The 18,585-nt window shown below is 38.0% G+C and overlaps 1 protein-coding gene and 1 long non-coding RNA gene across 2 annotated transcripts in view; both read right to left on the bottom strand.

Annotated features, from left to right (window-relative positions):
• GLG1 (golgi glycoprotein 1) overlaps nt 1–18,585 on the bottom strand; it is a 164,671-nt gene that overhangs the window by 123,438 nt on the left and 22,648 nt on the right. The window lies entirely within an intron of this gene.
• LOC135228363 (uncharacterized) overlaps nt 1–18,585 on the bottom strand; it is a 94,003-nt gene that overhangs the window by 53,217 nt on the left and 22,201 nt on the right. Inside the window, exon 1 of the long non-coding RNA XR_010318850.1 lies at nt 1–18,585. This exon is cut by the window's left edge and continues 24,189 nt beyond it; it is cut by the window's right edge and continues 22,201 nt beyond it. This is a non-coding gene — a long non-coding RNA (uncharacterized LOC135228363).

Below are 18,585 nucleotides of genomic sequence, written 5' to 3'. Positions count from 1 at the left end.
AGGGGGGAGAGAACAACTGGAAGCTCTGTGTTTGGTACCCTCCTGAATCCTCACTAAAGGAAATTCTAAAGAATGTACTGTAGGCAGAAGGAAAGTGATCCCAGATAGAAGATCTGAGATATATGAAAGTATGAGGCTCAAAGAGTTAAATATGTGGGTAAATCCATATAATCATTATTTTTGTAATACAAAAATAATAGTATCCTGAAGGATTAAAAGATTTCAATGAATGCCAGCACCCTACTTCCAAACATTATGATTTACTATGCCTGAGATAGAACCTGGGAATTGATATTTTTAAAATCACCCTAGGTATAACCAGGGTTTAGAACCACTGATTTAAATTAAAAACTTATGCTTATATATTTAAAGTTAGCATTATCCCCATCTCTCCTTTTATTTGGCTTGCCTTCTTTGAAGTTACTGACTAGTGATACTCCTTTGAAATAAGCTAAAAAACTTAATGTCTCTGTGATACAAAGTGCTCAGCTTGGGAGATACTAAAGGTCTGAAAATCAATTACTACATAATTTCAAATATTGTCCCGTTAACAGGGGATTACTATTTAAATTCACAGGGTGTTCCCAGTTGCAAGCATCCAAGAAAATCTCAGTTAAGGCTAAAGCTAAACAGATTTTCTGGTTAATGTTCTTCTGCAGTACTATATTCAGCAAAATATAAAGACCAGGCTATAGGCCATCTGTTAACTAACGAACAGTAACATATTAGAATACTGTGCCACATTTCCTTATGTTAATAGTTTGTTTTTCTAAGTTGCTCTGTTGACTAGATGTGAGTGATATCTCACTCAATATCCAAATCTCAACAGTGAAATAACCCCAAAGCAAACCCATAAATGATAAAAGATTTCCACAATATAAATTTTGGCTGGAAGTTAAAAGTAGTAAGGGGTGGAATTAATACAAGAAACAAGAAAACAATGCACCTAACAAGAAATATAAATGAGTAGAATATATGAACCATAGTTTACTGATTTTAAGATGCACCATTATTTTTATGTACTGTTAGGTGAAGGGGATCCCTGCCAAATATAAGATGTCATAAATTTTAAGATGCATCCTGATTTCAAAGATGTTAAGGTGAAAAAAAGTATGTTCCTCAGAAGCAAGGATGGCAAGACTTTCATCTCATGTACTTTGGTCATGGTATTAGGAGGGAGAAGTCCCTGGAGAAGGACATCATGCTTGATAAAGTAGAGGGTCGGCAAAAAAGAGGAAGACTCTCAAGGAGATGGACTGACACAGTGGCTGCAACAATGGGTTCAAACACAGCAACAATTCCAAGGATGGCGCAGTTGCGCAGCGTTTCTTTCTGTTGTACGTAGGGTTGCTATGAGTTGGAACTAACCTGACAGGACCTAACAACAACAAAGTCAATAAAATATGATAAATGACAATGCATTATAACCAGGCAATCAGGTATATTTGCTGGAAGTTGCCTACCAGTATTAAAAATCTTAACCAAGCCAACCATACAAACCAATTTAACACCAAAATACAGCCTCAAAGTAACTCTCTCTCCATGCTGTAGGCAAAGATATCAATGAGAAAAGATATCAATGATTCCAAAGAGAAATGGCAATACTCAAATTCATTAGCATCTGTAAAGCAGTATTAAGAAAACATACACATCCAGATGCAAAGCCAAATGGCTCTCTCTCAGAAATTTAAACCAGTTTAATGTAAGTCTGTGGTGTCACGTATACATATCTGGCTGACTAATAAAAGGTCATACCAACTATAAAGACTGATAATTTCAGTGAATAGAAATAAAAATGCAGAATATGCAAAAAGAGAATACACTAAAACATTTAAGTGAAGATGATGCCAATTCAGATGGCTTACAGTGCATGTATATTATATACTATAATCTAAGATAGACACCAGTAAATTTTTTCTGTGAAGAGATAAATAGTAATTATTTTAGGTGTGAAGGCCCACAAACTATCTCTGCAGCATCATTTTCTTTTCTTTTTTTTTTTTTTAACAACCCTTCAAATACCATTATTACCTCCCAAGCTATGCAAAAACCGGCTGTAGGCTGGGTTTGGTCAGTGAGCGGTAGTTTGCCAACCTCTGTCTGTTCTAAGATTTAAGTGGGCATAAACAGGTGCTTCATAAAACAAGGTCGCTGAAGAAATTAGAAAACAGATCTCCTCTAGATTTTTTAAAAGGTATTTTATGATGTTTTAACAAAAACTGCTAGGCCAAAAAACAATGAAGCTTACTGAAGAAATTCTCTTTTATTCTCTTTCTTTGAAATATAACTTTTAACAAGATTTTCTTTACTACTAAGATCCTCAATGTGCAGCTGAAGAAATATTTTTACTTATTAAAGGACATGGCATACTCTGTATGTGAATTCTAACGAATTCTGATTTTAGGAGGATAGAAACTCAGATCTTATTATAGTCAAATTCCTTTTTTTTCTAATGACTTCTATTATAATTCATACATGGGACATCCCTCCGCCCCATAAATCTGGGCTTCAACCTAAGTACATGAAAAATAATTCTCGAAGGATCATACTATTCATTCATGCTAACAGCAAGAACCTATCCACCCCACGATAACCACCTAGACAGAAAAGTAAGCCTCTGGACCAGCAAAAAGCGAAGATCAAGGCAACAGCTTTTATATTTGTGCTGTCCTAATATGCACTTCTTTAATAAAAGGTGAAATACACTTACCAGTGAGCTTTATGGAGCCCTGGTGACAGTGGTTGAGAGCTCTGGCTGCTAACCAAAAAGGTCGGCTGCTGGAATCCACCAGCTGCTCCCTGGCAACCCTACGGGGCAGTTCTACTGTGTCCTGTAAGGTCGCTATGAGTTGGAATCAACTCGCGGGCAACAGTTTTTTTTTTTTTTTTCTGGTGAGCTTTATATAGACATACTTTCAGTGACTACCGAAAGAAACTGAAAAACTAATGCCAATTCAGAAGAAAATCTGTCAAGATGCCCAGGTATATACCCTTAGCTCTACTGACGGTAGAAGAAAACATTTCCAAATTTAAAACCCAGACATATGCAAGTAAGTAAAGTAAACCTATTCTGATCAACTGAGTCACTGAGAAAACAACCAAAAGGAAGATTCTAGAAATGTTTTCAAACAAAGAACTCTTCAAAGTTAAAACAGGCTGTGACTAATGGGGCCCAGAATTGCAAAAGAAACGTAGTTAAAGGACTGTAATCCGTAACAAGGATCCCAAATATAACAATGAAAAATACAAAATAGTAAAGTGGGAGAGCGAATCTCATGTTTTACTCTAAGTATTCTTACTTCACACTCAAACAACTTAGATTTGCTCCTTGTTCTCTGCTGAAACTAAAAGAATGAATAAGGCACAACTTTGGGTTTATTTTATTTTATTTTTAAACAAGTTAGACCTCGGTAGCAGTGAATTTGATCTCTTTTTAAAAATATGTTTATTATATGACACATTGATGACTCATGATTGATGAATAAGAATGAGACTGAGACAAGACCAAATGGATGAAAATTGATTTCATTAAAGCAGGTGCTTTCTGCAGAACTCAGCCAACAGATGCTGTATTCTACACCCACTGACTTTCTGAACACTGTCTGTGGTGCAGCGTAGTTCATTTAATCCCTTAGCTATGTAGGATTTCTTCTCTGTAAAGTTCAATTTCAGAGTAAATACCGTCAAGTGTGTTTTATGAAGACTAAATGTGAAGTGTAAGAAATCAAAAGATAATGTCTAATATTAAAAAATCAAGACAATGGCATATGTATTCTATTTCAAAATGAGATAAATACGAGAATAAAGAGCTAGAAGTGTTGAAAGTGGGGAGAGATAAGATAGGACGCGAAGCTTTTCATTAAAAACTGGGTAGCACTCTGACTTTTACAACTATATACATGCACTACTTGAATAAAAAAGGAAGGGGAGAGACTACATCCATGTGCTTGCCAGAATAAATGGTGCCCACAGGGGTATTTCCTTAACATACACTCCTATTCTACTTGCTATGCTTCAGTACACAAAAAAAGTTAACTGGTGTATAGATACTGTCGTGTGCCTCCCCCGATATATTTGCATAGAATATCTTGAGTCATCCTGTTAAAAGGGGATTTAAGAAAAGATCTTCGAAACAATGTTTTTCTCCGAGGCAATGTTTCTCTTACAAGGCATTTCAGTAATCTTTAGCAGAAAATAGGTAAATGTGTTCTGAAAGTTCTGCATTTATTAAGAGCTAGCTCTCAATAACCCATATAAATGGGTTGGGATCCTGAACCATAGGGTTCAAGGCGGAACCAGGAATGTTGAATAGCAATAACATGCCAGGATTCGGGAAGTCAAATGCATTAAGTGTGTTTTAAAATTCAAGTGATCTTCATTGAAAGATATTAGCATAACTTTTCTAAAACAGCTGAGTCTCATGTTACACCGTTTTAAAAAACACATGTCTAAATCCTTAAGGTTATTAAATATTAAAGATGCTAACTCAAAGAACTAAAAATGTTGCTCCTATTGGAAATAAGAACCAATCCTGGTGAGACTTTTCTGGGCCTGTCAGGTAAATGGGAGATTTTAAAGAGTTGGGTAGCAAAAAGTAACATCATAGAAAGTCCCTGAGCATCACAAGCTACACTAACAATAAATGCATGAAGTTTTAAAATTCTATCAGCTGTCAATTTTTTTAATTTGCTGATATATCTCTAGTTTTTCTCCCTTCTAAAGAATAACAGACTTATACTTCACATTATTTGCAGAGATACACAGAAGAATTCCTACATTAAGCTTAAAACTATGAAATATTATGCCATATTTTGTGACTTAGAGGAGAGTAGTTTATTGATTTGAACGGGCTATACTGAGATAAGGCGATGCTTCCTGTTTCACTTTAGCATGTTTACTTTTTAGAGCAATTCAGTTCAGTGGCATTTTCCTGCCAGGTTACATTACCTATTAGAAATATTTGGGGAGTCAACTATTAATAGCTATTAAAAATCAACAAATGTTTGTGAACAAGAAATTGCACAAAACCTCAAATGTTTTTGATTTGCTTTTGACTTTTTATATGTGGCTGGTTCAATAATAAAAACTAACAAAATGCAAGCAATCCCACTTCTAGGAATATTACTTCCAACCATGTGAAACTAAAATTACAATGGTATTCATTGCAGCATTCTCTATAACTGCAATATAGTGTAAACAACTTAATTGTCCAAGCATAGGAGAGCGGTTGAGTAAACTGTTACATCCACCCAGCAGAGTACCAGGCAGCTCTAACAAAGAATGAGGAAGAACTCTAGGAACTGATACAAAGTGATTTCCAGGAAATAATATTAAAAGAAAAAAGTAAAGTGCAACAAAGTATTCAGTATGTTACCATGTGGGTAAGAAAGCAGGTGAAATAAGAAAATATACATGTATCTAATAGCTTGTATATGAAAAAAAAACCCACAAAAAATATAGACTAAAACAGGATTAAAATTAGAAAATCATTTGATAACCATCATAGCAATAATGGATTTAGGCAAAAAACATCAATGAATGCTTAAAAACCAGCAGGGAGAAGTCTGATGAGAAACAGGATATTTACATAGTCTCCAAATATCTTTCCACAAATTACTTATTAATTACAAATGGGAAACAGTAACTTTACAGTGGAGAAACCTGGCACACACCACCACCTAAATCATGTGATCAAATATCACCAACAATGGAAAACTGCCATCATGATGCACTGAAAAGGAAACAACACCACTTTTGTGGTATTCCTGTCAAAAAAAAATAATCTGAAACTCATCAAATGAAATAATCAGATAAACCCAAACTGAAGGACATTCTATATAATAAATGGCCAGTACTCTTCAAAAATGTCAAGATCATGAAAGACAAAGACTGAGGAATTTTTCTAGAGTAGGAACTAAAGAGATAACTAAATGCAATATATGGTCCTGGATCATATCCTCATCAGAATTTTTTTTCTTTTGCTATAGTGGACACTAATGGGGAAAAAAAAATTTTTTTTTTTGGGACAATAATATATCAGTGCTAACTTTAATTTTTACATTTGTTCTGTGGTTAGTTAGAGAATGAATATCCTTGTTTTTAGGAGATGAAATAACTGTATTGTAATTAGTTTGACAATATCCTTGCCTTTTTTTAGAGGATTATGTCTGCAACTTATTCTCCACCTTTTCAGAAAATAAACTAATGAAATATAATAAATCATGCCACCAAGAGAGTGAGAGGAAGAGATAGACACAGAGAGAGTGTGACATACAGGGAGAAAAGACAGACACACACAGAGATAAAGTAAACGAGATAAAATATTAACATTTAGGAAATCTGAGTGAATAGTATGTGGTGGTGCAGGGGCTAAGCACTTGGCTGCTAACAGAATGGTCGGCCGTTGGAATCTCTCCGCCACTCTGCATAAAGATTACAGCCTTGGAAACCTCATGGGGCAGTTCTACTCTGTCCTATAGGGTAGCTATGAGTTAGAAATCAGCCATGGGTTTGGTTTCATTCATTCATTTATTTTGGGGTGGGGAGTAAATGGGAATTCTTTATAATGTTTTTACAACTTTTCTGAAGTCTGAAAGTATTCCAAAATAAAATACTTAAAAGTGGACAGCTGAGTTAAATTAGCTGCAAAAGAACAAATATTGTATAACGCCACTATTTTAAGAATTTGAGAAATAGTTTAAACAGAGAAGAGAATATTCTTTGATGGTTACGAGAGGGGGAAGGGAGGGAGAGGGGGTTTTTACTAATTAGATAGTAGGTAAGAACTATTTTAGGGAAGGGAAAGACAACACACAGTACAGGAGAGGTAGCACAACTGGACTAAACCAAAAGCAAAGAAGTTTCCTGAATAAACTGAATGCTTCGAAGGCCAGCGTAGCAGGGGCAGGGGTTTGGGGACCATGGTTTCAGGGGATATCTAAATCAATTGGCATAATAAAATCTATTAAGAAAATATTCTGCATCCCACTTTGCAGAGTGGCGTCTGGGGTCTTAAACGCTAGTAAGCGGCCATCTAAGATGCATCAATTGGTCTCAACCCACATGGAGCAAAGGAGAATGAAGAACATCAAAGACACAAGGTAATTTTAAGCCCAAGAGACAGAATGGGCCACATAAACCAGAGACTTCATCAGCCTGAAACCAGAAGAACTAGATGGTGCCTGGCTACAACCCATGGCTGCCCTGACAGGGAACACAACAGAGAACCCCTGAGGGAGCAGGAGAGCAGTGGGATGGAGACCCCATATTCTTGTAAAAAGACCAGACTTAATGGTCCAACTGAGACTAGGAGGACCCCAGAGGTCATGGTTCCCAGACCTTCTGTTAGTCCAAGCCAGGAACCATTCTTGAAGCCAACTCTTCAGACCGGGATTGGACTGGACTATGGGATAGAAAATGATACTGGTGAAGAGTGAGCTCCTTGACCAAGTAGACACATGAAACTATGTGGGTAGCTCCTGTCTGGAGAAGAGATGAGAGGGGAGAGGGGGCAGAAGCTGGCCGAATGGACACAAAAACAGAGAGCAGAGGGAAGGAGTGTGTTGTGTCACTAGACGGAGAACAACTACGAGTATATAGCAAGGTGTATATAAGTTTTTGTATGACAGACTAACTTGGTTTGTAAACTTTCACTTAAATCAAGATAAAAAAAAAAGTAAATGGCCTAAATTTGGGGTTGTTTTTGGTTATATGTTATTTGTGTGATAAAACAAAACAAAACAAACTGTAGGCTGGATGTGGAGTATGAAAACAAGCTATTAAGCCAGGTACTCTTTGTTTGCACTAGTGGCCCATGAAACTTAAAATCATTAAGTTTGGAATTACTCATAGCAAGTACACAGTTGCCTTCTTTTTTTCAAGAAATATTTGTTGAACACATGGGAGGCACTGGACTAGGAGCTGGGAATACAACATTGTGTTGCAGGCAAGCATGCATATATATTCAGAGTCTAAGAGGCCTAGTGCTTAGACCCAAAATCTGCCGACACACTGATACAGTTTAGACATTATGTGATTTATTGAAAAACTTCTAGTTGGAGCCAGATTGTTCACACTTCGTGATCCTCACATTTTGCATTCCTAAAAACTGCCTATGTAAGTTATAATTCTTCTTTACAGAAGCTACTTATGGTACTTTTCCTAACTGTTCTGGATCTATTTCAGAATGGCATTTAAACCATTTTTGTTCTACTTTCCTGGAAGCCTTCCAGGCTTACTAAACACTATATTTGTGGGGCACAAAGCCCCAACTGTTTAACTCCACTCTAAAACTGCCTTGCAATGTTAATCAACATGGCGACAATTTAGAAAGTGGCTACACAATTATTGTGGTCAACAGGGCTAAACATCTCTATTTAGTTTTGCTTAAATTTACCTTCAGAGTGAAAAGGTTCTAAGGAAAGAAAAACCAAAACATAGAGTCCAATCTTTACTCTGTGGGTCATAGGGTAAATCTGAGGTAGCAATTCTCTTGGGAACTGATAAAGTTTATGAAACTCAAAAGGGCTTTAGCCTTTAAGTTCTTAAAAAAATTACAAATCATGTTTTCTGATACCTCCCTTTCTTTCCTTATGAACATCTACCCTCTTACTTTCCAATCTCTCCAATCTTTTACCTTCTATTAGTTTTTCTCTTTGTCTTTAAATTAGCATAGGTTTCCTTAATCTTGAAAAATCTTTACAACACAAGGGGGATGTCCTCACTTCTAGATATCATCCTGTTTCTCACCTTCTTTCCACTATCAAACTTCTCAAATAGTCTAAAATAGGCTGAAATCTGGGTTCTACAGAAACTGTTCTACCTCTGTTTTACCAAAAACCATGCTCTCTTGTCAGTTATTGACCATGCCCATGTTATTCTATTTATCCTAGCGATTACTCTCACTTCTTTCACAACTCAACTCCTCTAAAACTTCTTTTAACTCTCAACAACTCCTTCAGTTTCCTGCAATTCCCTCAACATGCCTCTTTCCAACCCTTAATTGTGAGTGTTCCCCAGGGCTCAGTTCTTGGAATCCTACTTTCTATTTATACATTCTTTAAGAGGGCTCAACCGTTTTCATAGCTTCAACTATATCCTTTTAAGCTGAATGACTCTAAAATTTAGATTCAGTTCTAAATTTATATCCTCTTACTGGAAATTGCTTGAAATGCCTGGCTGTCATTTCAAACTCAACACAAGCTAAGAATTACATATTTTTAGAGGTAGCCTAACAGTTAAACTTTGACTTTTCTTGATTTGGTTAAATTCTACTATTCCTTAAGCTCAATCACCATTTTCTCATAAAAACATTTCCTGACTCTCTGGATTAGCCAAATTCTACGTATCTCTCCTTCAATGCACTTAACTATAATTTTCCGTTTATTTTGTGATTCTTTAATGGCTACCTCTTCCACTAGTTGGTAAGCTACAAGAATAAGGATCATGTCTAGATGAAAGTAAGGGAGTCTGATAATCACCAATTCCCAGCACCTATGATTAGTTTCTGCATCTAGTAAATAATATTTGTCCAAAATTTGTCAAATGAACAAAAGAATTCTAAATTTTTTCTGGGTAATTAGAGTAATGCGGTAATGAGTTTCCCATGAATTCCATTTCCATCTCCACTGCTACTGGTACAGTATCATCCAGGTTTTTCTTCAAGGTTTAATTACAACAGCAGCTTACCCAATAAGCTCCTTCAGACTTTCCTTACTTCAACCCATATTGCCACCAGAACAATTTCCTTAGCTATTTAATTATGCCATTCTCCTACTCAAAAATCTTCAATGACTTCCACATTTCCTCAAAAACAAACCCAAATCTAATGTAGACACACATTCACTGAAAAAAAAAAAAAAAAAAAAGTTGCCGTCAAGTCAATTCCAACTCAAAGCAACCCTACAGGACAGGGTAGAACTGCCCCATAGTTTCCAAGGGTGTAAATCTTTACGGAAGCAGGCTGCCACATCTTTCTCCCACGGAGTACCCAGTGGGTTTGAACCGCCAACCTTTCAGTTAGCAGCTGAGTGCTTAACCACTGTGCCACCAGGGCTCCTCTAGAGTGACCAAAACAAACAAACCCACTGCCATCAAGTTGATGCCGACTCATAGCAACCCTACAGGACAGAGCAGAAAAGCTCCATAGGGTTTCCAAGGTGCAGCTGGTAGATTCAAACTGCCAACCTTCTGGCTAGCAGCTGAGCTCTTAACCACTGTGCCACCAGGACTCCCTTAGAGTGACAGTGGTGATTAAATAAGATAATGTACACAAGCACACAGTAACTGTCCAATAAATGTTAACCTATCTCCTTGTCCCTTTTGAACAATGGTTAGTTGACTGAAGAATGGCTGCCTCAAAAGCCAAGAACTCCAGGTTCCTGCAATATGTATGTTTAACTTTTTATCCTGCAGCGAATATAACCTGAAAAGCTTTCAACTATAATAACTTAAGAGTTCCTTTTAAATGTATAGATGAGCTCAGGAGAGAAAAAGAAAGAATGCCCTAGGTGTCAGGAAAAAAAGGAAGGATGGATTAAAAACTAGGGCATCGAATTGAGAACCCAGATATAAATCCATCCACATACGAGCAGCTGATATTTGACAAAGGCCCAATGTCAGTTAATTGGGGAAAAGATAGTCTTTTTAACAAACGGTGCTGGCATAACTGGATATCCATTTGCAAAAAAATGAAACAGGACCCAGACCTCACACCATGCACAAAAACTAACTCCAAGTGGATCAAAGACCTAAACATAAAGACTAAAACGATAAAGATCACGGAAGAAAAAATAGGGACAACGTTAGGAGCCCTAATACAAGGCATAAACAGAATATAAAACATTACCAAAAATGACAAAGAGAAACCAGATAACTGGGAGCTCCTAAAAATCAAACACCTATGCTCATCTAAAGACTTCACCAAAAGAGTAAAAAGACCACCTACAGATTGGGAAAGAATTTTCAGCTATGACATCTCCGACCAGCGCCTGATCTCTAAAACCTATATGATTCTGTTAAAACTCAACCACAAAAAGACAAACAACCCAATCAAAAAGTGGGCAAAAGATATGAACACACACTTCACTAAAGAAGATATTCAGGCAGCTAACAGATACATGAGAAAATGCTTTTGATCATTAGCCATTAAATTAGAGAAATGCAAATTAAAACTACAGATGAGATTCCACCTCACTCCAACAAGGCTGGCATTAATCCAAAAAACACAAAATAATAAATGTTGGAGAGGCTGCAGAGACATTGGAACTCTTATACGCTGCTGGTGGGAATGTAAAATGGTACAACCACTTTGGAAATCTATCTGGTGTTTCCTTAAAAAGTTAGAAATAGAACTACCATACAACCCAGAAATCCCACTCCTTGGAATATATCCTAGAGAAATAAGAGCCCTTACACTAACAGATATATGCACACCCATGTTTATTGCAGCACTGTTTACAACAACAAAAAGCTGGAAGTAACCAAGGTGTCCATCAACGGATGATTGGATAAATAAATTATGGTATATTCACACAATGGAATACTATGCATCACTAAAGAACAGTGATGAATCTGTGAAACATTTCATAACATGGAGGAACCTGGAAGGCATTATGCTGAGTGAAATTAGTCAGATGCAAAAGGACAAATATTGGATAAGACCACTATTATAAGATCTTGAGAAATAGTATAAACTGAGAAGAACACATTCTTTTGTGGTTACAAGATGGGGGAGGCGGGGAGGGTGGGAGAGGGTTATTTACTGATTAGATAGTAGATAAGAACTACTTTAGGTAAAGGGAAGGACAACACTCAATACAGGGAAGGTCAGCTCAACTGGACTGGACCAAAAGCAAAGAAGTTTCCAGGATAAACTGAATGCTTCAAAGGTCAGCGGAGCAAAGGCGGGGGTTTGGGGACTATGGCTTAAGGGGACTTCTAGGTCAATTGGCAAAATACTACTACTGTGAAAACATTCTGCATCCCACTTTGAAATGTGGTGTCTGGGGTCTTAAATGCTAACAAGCAGCCATCTTAGATGCATCAATTGATCTCAACCCACCTGGATCAAAGGAGAATGAAGAACACCAAGGTCACAGGATAACTAAGAGCCCAAGAGACAGAAAGGGCCACATGAACCAGAGACTTACATCATCCTGAGACCAGAAGAACTAGATGGTGTCCAGCCGCAACCGATGACTGCCCTGACAGGGAGCACAACAGAGAACACCTAAGGCAGCAGAACAGTGGGATGCAGACCCGAAATTCTCATAAAAAGACCAGACTTAATGGTCTGACTGAGACTAGAGGAATCCCGGCGGTCATGGTCCCCAAACCTTCTGTTGGCCCAGGACAGGAACCATTCCTGAAGACTACTCATCAGACATAGAAGGGACTGGACAATGGGTTGGAAAGAGATGCTGACGAAGAGTGAGCTACTTGTATCAGGTGGACACTTGAGACTGTGTTAGCATCTCCTGTCTGGAGGGGAGATGGGAGGGTAGAGAGGGTTAGAAACTGGCGAAATCGTCACAAAAGGAGAGACTGGAAGGAGGGAGCGGCCTGACTCATTAGGGGGAGAGTAGGTGGGAGTATGGAGTAAGGTGTATATAAGCTTATGTATGACAGACTGACTTGATTTGTAAACGTTCACTTAAAGCACAATAAAAATTATTTAAAAAAAAAAAAACCCACTAAGGCATCAAGAAGGGGAGGAAGGAAGAAGAGAGTCTGACTCACTAACCTAAGGCTTAGGGCTTAATGACCAGGGATAGGACACAAGGTCTTGACCCTGCAGCAAGTATAAAATCACCACACAAGGCTGAAATTGCTTCCATACTTTAAATCAAAGAGATTATAACACTAAAAACTGAAGTCTAAAACCTGAAGTCTAAAAACTGAAGTATCGCCCTTTATGCACACTTAGTGCAGAAAAAAGAAAAACTTAATTACTTAACAACGTTCATCTTCCTAGAGAAAACTGGAAGGAACATAAACATCTCGATATAACAACAAAAAAAAAAAGGGCTGGCACAAAAATAAACTTGACCTCATTTGCTCAACATAACTTTGATAGAGCCTGCTATCCACTAAAATTTTGTGCCCCCTTTCTCATAATGTGGAGCCCTGGTGGCGCCAGTGGTTAAGCGTTCGGCTGCTAACCAAAACGTTAGCAGTTCGAATCCACTAGCGCTCCTTGGAAACCCTACGGGGCACTTCTACTCTGTCCTATAGGGTTACTGTAAGTAGAAATCAACTTGAGGCAATGAGTTTTTCACAGTATAGTGTGGAGCTGTCAATTGGGAGGCTGCTGCCTAGTCAGGAGATATGAGAACAAAAGCAGAGGTTACTGCCTGGGGGATGGCGCTTTTTAAAAAACAAAACAACAACAAAAGCAGTTGCTGTCGAGTGGATTCCAACTCCTGGCGACCCCATGTGTTGCAGAGTAGAACTGAGCTCTATAAGGTTTTTTGATGGCTGTGATCTTTTGGAAGCAGATCACCAGGCCTTTCTTCTGAGGCCTACGGGTGGATTCAACCACCAACCTTACGATTAGTAGCCCAGCACTTAACTGTTTAGGTTAAAAAGGTAAATTTCAGAGTATATGAATCACATCTCAATGTTTAAAAAAGAAAAGAAATAAGGGGCAAAAAAAGAAAAAGCAGCAGGCAGGACTTCTTTACTCTCCTGCCTAAAAGCAGAAGACTCCAAAGTCCTAGAAAATGCAACCACAACATGGTAGGAACCAGAGTTCCTGAATCTCTAGGTAGTCCACCGCTGACCAAGAATGCCAATATTGAAAATACTTCTCTTTGTTAAACCACTGATACTTCTGGGTTTGTTACAGCAGTTAACTTTGCCGTAAGTAAAACATTAACTAAAAGGAAATCTTTTGTTATAAATCAGTAAAAGGCGTGGCTGAACCTAGTTACAACAAAAGTTGACCCTCCTGACACAATGAAATCATACCTTTGGACTTCTCATGGTAAAGCAGTTTTGTCAGTCAATATGGGGCACTGGAAAAAAGATTTTTACCTTAATTTTTAAAAAATGTTAAATAGTTCATGCATATGGCTGAAATTTTTTTTTATATTAAAAAATAATTCTGTGGAAAGTTTTCAACCCATCTTTATCCTCCATTAGCCTAAGTTCTCCTCCCCACAAAGGTAAGCACTTCATTTTTTTTTTTGTATCCTTCCAGAGTATTTTAATGCAAGTACAAATATTCTTAATTTTCCTCCTTGATTACAAAAAAGGTAGCAGACAGATGGAGTTATAATTCTGCTTTCTTCATTTAATAACAGATCTTGCAGATCTTTCCATACCAGACATAAAGAGCTGCTTCATTCTTTTTCACAGCAATACAATAGTTCATGATATAGAAGCACTGTAACTTATTTATTCAATCCGTTACTGGAGAATGTTGGGTTGTTTCCAACCATTTGTTATTACAACAAATGCTTTAAAAAAACACCCTCTACATTTGTTATACTTCTTATGTGTAAATTAAATAAATTTTCAGAAGTACAACTGTTGGACCAAAGGATACAAATATATATTGCAATTTTAATAAATAATTCTTAATCTCCTTTTAATAAATTCTCTCCCCCATTAACTTCCATTAAAAAAAAAAAAACAGTGCCATTTAGGGTGTCAAAATTTAAAATTCAAGGAGCGATGATTTCCATGTTCAGACGTGAGGGATTAACTGCTGTGGGTACTGCCCTCCCCTACTCCCACTGTAAATGACCAAAGTACATGAAATAATTTCCAGTCATTGGAGAACAGACAACATAGAACAATGATCACTAAGAGAAACAAATGAGGTGCGCAAGATGAGGCAGTTTCCAGGATGCAGCACAAGGAGAAGGACCCAAATATGATCTGGTTGTCTTCCTGAACAGAGGAGAAAAATAGAAGTTTGGGGGAGCCAAGGCAGCAAGAATTTGCAGGATGAGTGCTAAAAAGGAGAAATGCACAGAGAAAAGCGCTCAGGAGGTCTGCAGATGGGACCCTTGAGTAGAGAGCACTGACCTGCTTATGTGTGGGGGAAAACTACATCAGTACAGGGGAAGAACCACTGAAAAACAATGTTATTGTGTTGTTAGGAGCTGTTGAGTCAGTTTCAACTCATATAGGTTCCTACAGGACAGAGTAGAACTGCCCCATAGGGTTTCCATGGAGTAGCTGGTGGATTTGAACTGCTAGCCTTTTGGTTGGCAGCTGAACTCTTGACCACTACGCCACCAGGGATCCAAAAAAAGCAAACAGGCCAGATAATTTCAGAAGCTCGCATAAGGCAGGGAATACTATGTTCCTACTATAGGGTCGCTATGAGTCGGAACTGACTCAAAGGCAATGGGTTGTTTTTTTTTTTAACTAGCCAAAATGGAGAGATCTCATATAACACAAGGCATTGGGTAAAGTCCCGGAAGAGTCACACCTTAGCTATGGAATTAAATTAGGTGTAGCCTAAAGGCTGCTCTGGGTACTATCCTGTTGTTGTTAGATGCCATCCAGTTGCTTCTGATTCACAGCAACCCTACGTACAAAAGAATGAAATGTTGCCCAGTCCTGCACAATTCCATTGTTGCAGCCAGTCTCAATCCATCTCTTTGAGGGTCGTCTTCTTTTTTGCTGACCCTCTACTTTACCAAGCATGTTCTTCTCCAGGAACTGGTCCCTCCTGATAACATGTTCAAAGTATGTGAGATGAAGTCTCACCATCCTCACTTTCAAGGAGCACTCTGGCTGTACTTCTTCCAAGACAGATTTGTTTATTCTTCTGGCAGTCCATGGTATATTCAATATTCTTCGCCAACACCATAATTCAAAGGCATCAACTCTTCTTCAGTCTTCTTTATTCATTGTCCAGTTTTTGCATACACATGAGGCGAATGAAAATATCATGGCTTGGGTCAGGCACACCTTAGTCCTCAAAGTGACATCTTTGCTTTGTAATACTTGAAAGAGGTCTTTTGCAGCAGATCTGTCCAATGCAGTATGTAGTTTGATTTTTTTTTCTTTTAATTTTTATTGTGCTTTAAGTGGAAGTTTACAAATTAAGTCAGTCTCTCATACAAAATTTATATACACCTTGCTATATGCTCCTAGTTGCTCTCCCTCTAATGAGACAGCACACTCCTTTCCACTCTCTATTTTCATGCCCATTCGGCAAGCTTCTGACCCCCTCTGCCCTCTTATCTCCCCTCCAGACAGGAGCTGCCCACACAGTCTCATGTGTCTCCTTGACCAAAGAAGCTCACTCCTCATTTTCTATCCTATAGTCATTTTCTATCCTATACTCCAGTCCAATCCCTGTCTGAAGAGTTGGCTTTGGGAATGGTTCCTGTCTTGGGCTAACAGAAGGTCTGGAGACCATGACCTCCAGGGTAGTTTGATTTCTTGACTGGTGTATAGGGCTGCTATGAGTTGGAATCAACTCGATGGCAGTGGGTTTGGGTTTTTGGCTTCCATGGGTGGGTGCTGATTATGGATCCAAGTAAAATGAAATCCTTGACAACTTCAATCTTTTCTCTGTTTATCATGATGTTGCTTGTTGATCCAGTTGTGTCCAGTTTTTATGTTGAGATGCAATCCATACTGAAGGCTGTAGTCTTTGATCTTCATCAGTAAGTGCTTCAAGTCCTCTTTGCTTTCAGCACGCACGGTTGTGTCATTTGCACGGTTGTGTCATTTGTATATCACAGGTTGTTAATGAGTCTTCCTCCCATCTTGATGCCGTGTTCTTCTTCATATAGTCCAGCTTCTCAGATTATTTATTTGCTCAGCATGCAGACTGAATAAGTATGGTAAAAGGATACAACCCTGACACACACCTTTCCTGATTTTAAATCATACACTGTTCCCTTGTTCTGTTTGAATGACTGCCTGTTGGTCTATGTACAGGCTCCACATGAGCAAAATTAAGTGTTTTGGAATTCCCATTCTCGGCAGCATTATCCATAATTTGTTATGATCCACACGGTTTAGTTGAATGCCTTTGCACGGTCAATAAAACACAGGTAAACATCTTCCTGGTGTTCTCTGCTTTCAGCCAGCACCCATCTGACATTAGCAATTATATCCCTTGTTCCACATTCTCTTTTTTACCACAGCTTGAATTTCTGGCAGTTCCCTGTCAAGGTAGTTGCTTCAACCATTTTTCAATAATCTTCAGCAAAATTTTACTTGCATGTGATATTGATGGTACTGTTTGACAATTTCCATTGGATCACCTTTCTTTGGAATGGATATACATATGGATGGATCTCTTCCAGTCAGTTGGTCAGGCAGCTGTTTTCCAAATTTCTTGGCATACATGAGTGAACACTTCCAGCATTGCATCTGTTTGTTGAAACATCTCAACTGGTATTCCGTCAATTCCTGGAGCCTTGTTTTTTGTCAATGCCTTTACTGCATTTGGACTTCTTCCTTCAATACCATTGGTTCTTGATCATAAGCTACCTCCTGAAATGGCTGAACATTGACCAATTCTTTTTGGTAAAGTAACTCTATGTATTCTTTCCATCTAATTTTGATGATCCCTGCGTCATTTAATATTTTGCCCATAAAACCCTTCAATATTGCAACTCAAGGCCTGAATTTTTTTATCGTCAGAACAAGGCCAAGTCCTGAAAGCAGAACAGACCATCAACTGCTCATATGTAAGTTCGCACTGAATCTGAAGAAAATTAAAACAAGTCCACGAGAGCCAAAGTACAACCTTCAGTGTATTCCACCTAAATTTAAAGACCATCTGAAGGATAGATTTGACACACTGAACACTAATCACCGAAGACCAGACGAGTTGTGGGATGACATCAAGGACATTGTATGTGAAGAAAGCAAAGACCAAAATGGATGTCCGAACAGGGTCTGAAACTCACTATTGAACGTAGAAGAGCTAAAGCGAATGGAAGAAATGATGAAGTAAAAGGGCTGGACAGAAGATTTGAAATGGAGGCTCAAGAAAGAAGTATTATAATGAAGTGTGCAAAGACCTGGACTTAGAAAGCCAAAAGGGAAGAACATGTTTGGCATTTCTCAGGCTGAAAGAACCGGAGAAAAATTTCAAGCCTGAATTTGCAATACTGAAGAATTCTACGGACCCTATCTACTCTAACAAGGCTTAAAAGCAAGCCTCAAAAGGATCAAACGGATTTGCACTTATGTGCCAGAACAAAGTCCAACATTCTTTAAAGGAATTTAACAAAATCCAGCACTCAAAGATCTAAAATTCACAATGGCCGACATTCAGTAATAAATTACTACACATGCAAAGAAGCAGGAAAATATGACCAATAACCAGAAGAAAAATTGATCACTAGAAAAAGACTTAAAAATGACAGAGGTGATGGAATTAGTAGATGAGAACCTTAAAACCACTATTAAAAGCTGACTCAAGGATATAAAAGAAAACATAATGAATACTGAACATTGAAACAAAGAGAAAAAAACCACTGGGGGCTTAGGGAAAGAAGAACAGAGCTGTTATATATTGAACTATATCTATAGGCTCACTATGAGTCAGAATCGACTCGATCGCAGTGGTTTTGGTTTGAGTTTTTTTTAATATCTGCCAAT

Source organism: Loxodonta africana, chromosome 21 (genome assembly GCF_030014295.1).
Source record: "Loxodonta africana isolate mLoxAfr1 chromosome 21, mLoxAfr1.hap2, whole genome shotgun sequence".
NCBI lineage: Eukaryota > Metazoa > Chordata > Mammalia > Proboscidea > Elephantidae > Loxodonta > Loxodonta africana.
The sequence above is the reverse complement of the archived record's forward strand: the minus strand, read 5'-3'. Positions and strand labels throughout refer to the sequence as shown.